General features: G+C 40.6%; 1 pseudogene; it reads right to left on the bottom strand.

Moving 5' to 3' along the window:
- Positions 1 to 36: 36 nt before the first annotated feature.
- On the bottom strand, positions 37 to 5,803 carry LOC131382762 (endogenous retrovirus group K member 8 Gag polyprotein-like; annotated as a pseudogene).
- Positions 5,804 to 5,834: the final 31 nt, after the last annotated feature.

Genomic DNA, 5,834 nt, shown 5'->3' with positions numbered 1-5,834 from the left:
GAGGTTTGTGTCACCTTTGTGCTAGCTAGGCTTTTTCTAGCTAACAGTGTCAGCTTCTTTAACTGTGCCCAGGTTGGCAGCTCCGCCTTCTTGGTGCGTGGTGACTTCATCTGTTTTTCTAATATCACCACTTGATTCATCCTGCGAGTCAATGGTGTCCGATTGCGGTGTTTCCGTCTCCGTGGAGGCGCTTTTCTTTGCATCTCCGATGGGTTCATTGTAGAACTTCAAATGTCTAGTGGGTATCCAAACAGGAAGCTGATTTTCTCCTGGTGAAACACAAGCAAAACCTCTTCCCCAGGTTATCACCTTCCCTATCTCCCATGTCCTATTTTTGTTGTCTTTCCACCAAATCAGTTTTCCTTCATGTGGACTGTTCTTTTTACCTGTAAGATGTTGTTCTGCAGAAGTAGTAGTCTGATTTCTATAAATGTTTAAAAAATTTAAAGTATAGAGTGCTAGATTAAGCTGCATCTGAGGAGAGGTACACTCCTTACTGTCTCCCCCTTTTTTTTGTTTAACTAACTGAGTTTTGAGTGTTCTATTAGTTCTTTCAACTATGGCCTGTCCTTGGGAATTATAAGGAATTCCTGTTGTATGTGTAATATTCCACTGATTTAAGAATTTTTGGAAAGCTTTACTACAATAACCTGGCCCATTGTCAGTTTTAATTTTTTCTGGAACTCCCATCACAGCAAAACAAGATAATAAATGTTTTTTAACATGGGAAGTACTTTCTCCTGTCTGGCATGTTGCCCATATGAAATGTGAATAAGTATCAACTGTTACATGAACATATGATAATTTTCCAAATGAAGGTACATGGGTAACATCCATTTGCCATAATGCGTTAGGACACAGACCTCTGGGATTAACTCCTGCCTCTTGGGTGGGCAGGTGTAGTACTTGACACTGGGTACAATGTTGTACAATATTTTTTGCCTGTTTCCACGTGACGTCAAATTTGTTTTTTAACCCTGCTGCATTTACATGAGTCAAAGCATGAAGTTCTTGTGCTTTTATGAATGCAGAGGATACCAGTAAGTCAGCTTTTTTATTTGCTTCAGTTAAAGGTCCTGGTAAATTAGTATGTGCTCGAATATGAGTGATATAAAATGGGAAATTCCTTTTTCTTACAGTTTGTTGTAATAAATTGAACAGCTGGTTTAACTGATCATCCATGCTATATTTAATTAGAGCTGTCTCAACATCCCTTGTAGCCTGTACTACATATGCAGAATCTGATATAATATTAACAGGTTGATTAAAGTCTTCTAACACTGTAATGACTGCAAACAACTCTGCCCTCTGAGCTGATTGATATTGAGTTTTGATTACTCGCTCCTTTGGCCCTGTGTAAGCCGCTTTTCCATTGCTGGAACCATCAGTAAATACTGTCAGAGCATTTTCTAAAGGTTCATGTCTGGTAATTTTAGGTAAGATCCAAGTAGTCAATTTTAAAAACTGGAAGATTTTTGTTTTTGGGTAGTGATTATCAATAATTCCTACAAAATCAGCAAGGCCAATTTGCCATGCACCAGAATTGATAAAGGCTTGTTTAACTTGTTCCTTGGTTAAAGGAACAATTATTTTGTCTGGGTCGTTACCACACAATTTTATTATTCGTAATCTTGTCTGACCAATTAATGTAGCTATTTGGTCCAAGTACAATGTAAAAGTCTTAATTGTACTGTGAGGAAGGAATGACCACTCCACGAGATCAGTATTTTGAACAATGATGCCTGTTGGAGAATGTGCAGTGGCAAAAATTAAAAGTTGGAGTGGAGCTAAAGAATCTATTCTATTTATTTGCGCTGACTGAATTTTTTCTTCCACTAATTTAATTTCTTTTGTTGCCTCTGGGGTTAATATTCTTTTACTATTTAAGTCTGGATCTCCTCTTAGGATAGAGAACAAATTTGACATGGCATAGGTAGGAATGCCTAGAGTTGGCCGAATCCAATTAATATCGCCTAACAATTTTTGAAAATCATTTAGTGTTTTTAACGTGTCTTTTCTTATTTCTATTTTTTGTGGCTTAATTTTTCTATTTTCTATTTGCATCCCCAAATAATGAAAAGGATCAGAGGTTTGGATCTTATCAGATGCTATTGTTAGTCCTGCGTTGGCAACCTCTGCTTGCAGAAATGTGTAACAGTTAATTAATTTGTCTCTTGTTTCTGCAGCACATAAAATATCATCAATATAGTGAATGATATAACAATCTGAAAATTTGTCTCTAATTGGTTGAAGGACTTGACCTACGAAAGTTTGACAAATAGTTGGACTATTAAGCATTCCCTGAGGTAATACTTTCCACTGAAACCTGGTGGCTGGTTCTTTATTATTTATGGCTGGTATAGTAAAGGCAAATTTTTCACAATCTTGCTCTGCCAGAGGAATGGTAAAAAAGCAATCCTTAAGATCAATTATAATTAAAGGCCAGTCTTTTGGGATCATGGCCGGAGAGGGCAATCCAGGTTGGAGAGGCCCCATGGGTTGAATTACAGCGTTTATGGCTCTTAAGTCCATTAACATACGCCATTTGCCTGACTTTTTCTGAATTACAAATACAGGAGAATTCCAGGGTGAGAATGAAGGCTCAATGTGTCCCTTTTCTAATTGTTCCTTTGCTAATAAGTGTAACGCCTCCAGTTTTTGCTTTGGTAGCGGCCACTGATTTACCCATACCGGTTTTTCTGCTTTCCAATTTAATGGAATGGGTTTAGGAGGCTCTACAGTGGCCGCCCCTAAAAAGGATACCCTATTCCTTTTCTTTGTTGATTTTTCTTAGTCTCAATTGGGACTTTAATGCCATTTTCATTTTTTCCTAATCCCTTCCCTGGTATATATCCCATCTTAGTCATGATTTTTTGACTCATGGGGCTGTATAATGGAGCAGGCATAATGATTTCTGCACCCCATTGTTGTAACAAATCTCGACCCCATAGATTAACAGGAATTGAAGTAATCATTGGCTGAACAGTACTTTCTTGATTATCTGGCCCTAAACAATGTAAAATCATTGTACTTTCATACACTTCTGAAGCTGTGCCTACGCCGACAAGTCTTGTTACAGCCTTTTGTTTAGGCCAATTTTTTGGCCACTGATTTAAAGCAATTACAGAGATATCTGCTCCTGTGTCTACCAACCCTTCAAACTGTTTTCCTTGAATAATGGCCTTACACACAGGTCTGCTCTCAGAGACCAGACTTGCCCAGTATGCAGCCTTTCCTGCCAGATCAGTGCTTCCGAACCCTCCTGTTCTTTTTATCTCACTGTTTCTAATTTTAATATAAGGTAGGAGTAATAATTGAGCGATCCTGTCTCCTGGACTGGCACTCCAAGGAACTGAGGAACTAATAACCAATTGAATTTCGCCTTTATAGTCTGAATTAACCACACCAGTATGAATTTGAACTCCTTTTAGATTTAAACTTGATCTTCCTAAGATTAGTCCTACAGTCCCCTCAGGCAATGGGCCGTATACCCCTGTGGGGATTTTTTGTGGAGGCTCCCCTGGAAGCAGAGAGACTGCTTGTAAAGTACACAAATCTACTGCTGCACTGCCAGTTGTGGCGGGGGATAGTTGCTGTATTGTGATAACTGGCTTATTCCCTGAGACACTTGCGACAGTGGGGGTTGTTGTTCCTGAAAACCCTGAGGAACAAAGGATTGAATTTGGAACGCCCCAGTTTGTTGCGGGGCCTGAGGCTGGCCCCTCCTCTCGTTTCCCGACAGTGGTTGCCCATTTTTATCAAATTTAGAATGACATTGATTACCCCAATGTTTTCCCCTTTTACATCTTGGACATAGGCCAGGTGGCCCTTTATCTGTTGTTGTAGTAGCTTGAGTAGTTACATTTGGCTTATTTGTGACTAGGCAATTCTTTTTTAGATGACCAATTTGACCACAATTATAACATTTTCCCCCAAATGTTTTCACTTGTCCTCCTAAAGCAACTCCTGTGATTGCCTGAGCCATAAGCATAGCTTTATGCATAGCTCCTCCAATTCCATCGCATGCTTTAACATACTCTGAGATTACATCTGATTCTGCGGGAACCTTTCCTTTTAATGGCTTAATGGCTGATTGACAATCCGGATTGGCGTTTTCATATGCCATCAACTCCACTATGACTTTACGGGCATTCTCATCGGTAATTGACTTTTGAGCAGCATCTTGAAGTCTTGCTACAAAATCAGGGTATGGCTCTTTAGAGCCTTGTCTTATTGTATTAAAGGAAGGGCAGGCGGTTCCTGGGTCTTGGATTTTCTCCCAGGCCCTAAGGCAGATAGCCCTGATTTGCTCAATGGCCTCATTTGGCATTATTGCTTGTTGGTCAACAGTGCTCCAATTTTGACCTATTCCTAATAGTTGATCTGCATCTATGTTAATTGGAGGATTGGCAGTCCTATTTCTTCGGACCTGTACTTGTGCCCCATCAATCCACCACGTCTTAAATTGTAAAAATTGAGAGGGTGAGAGTGATGATTTTGCCAGAATCTCCCAATCATAAGGAATGAGTCTATGTCCATGAGCAATGGAATCTAATAATGTTCTCATGTAAGGAGAGTTGGGTCCATACTGTTTTACTCCTTCTTTCATCTCTTTTAGCATTTTTATAGAAAAGGACTGATATCTGGCTTCAGCTACGGGAGGCTCTCCCTCTTGGGCCCCTTCTCCAGGTGGCCTTGCTTCTAATATTACTGGGAGTTGCCACGCCTCAATATCTCCCTGTTTTCTTGCCTCATCAATAATTTTATGTATTGCACTACCCTGTGTACTAGGCGGTGCTGTAGGCTTAAGTCTCATGGTGGGTGGCTGAGGATATGGCACCCTGCCCTGTGGCACTGGAAATGCTCCTGGCTGTCCATACGGATTTTCTGGTGGCTGCCGATACTGCAGATCAACTGGCGGCCAGTATTGATAGGCTACTGGCGGCTGGATCTTACTTTCTACCTGCTGATATTGTGGACACTGTATTTGGATTGGCATTGCCGTGACAGAGACTCTATCTTTTTCTACTTGATCTTTTTTTGGAGTTTGTACTTGTTTAACCTGCATTTGAGGTTCTAAGGTTGCAGGCATCTGAGCTGTTGTAAGAGGAGTTGGCCCTCGTGGTTTAGACTCTGATGGCTCTGTCAATTCTGGATCTTTTTCCTCTAATTTTAACGTTTCAGGATATATTACCTCCTGTAATTGATTATTGTCAACATTTTGCGTTGACCGAGCCATTACCGGCTCTGCTACACATTTACAGTGTGAACTTTCTTTTCTTTTCCGGGACTCTATCCCTGCCTCTTTTTCACAATCTACTGCACAGCTTTTAGGGACATCGGAAACTGGAACGCTATCTTCTTCTGTTTGCAGTGGTTCTAAAGCTACTTTAATAATGACCCAATCATTCCATACTGTAAGTGGAATGATTTTGCCTTCCCTACTTGCTTGTTTTAATTCTTTGCCAATTTTTTCCCAATCTTTTAGATCTAAAGTTCTCTGTTCTGGAAACCATGGACAAAACTGTTCTATTGTTTGAAAGAGCGTATTTAGATTTTTGGTAGACACTTTAACTCCCCCTCTTTTTAAGAGAATTTTTATAAAGCTGCGATAAGAGGCATATTTACTTTTAGTTTGCCCCATTGTTACCCTAGGTTCTTCCGAGCGCACAAGCTTACCGCAAGGCTGACTGTAGACGTACTCGGGAGTCTCTCGTCGACTTGTCCTCAATGACCACGCTCCAGCGTACCTTCACCTCAGAGAAAAGCCTCCACGTTGGGCACCAGATGAAGGGGTGGCCTGCCCCTCCACACCTGTGGGTGCTTCTCGTTAG

Source organism: Hylobates moloch, unplaced genomic scaffold, assembly GCF_009828535.3.
Source record: "Hylobates moloch isolate HMO894 unplaced genomic scaffold, HMol_V3 SCAFFOLD_4125, whole genome shotgun sequence".
NCBI lineage: Eukaryota > Metazoa > Chordata > Mammalia > Primates > Hylobatidae > Hylobates > Hylobates moloch.
This window is presented reverse-complemented; position numbering and strand designations above follow the sequence as displayed.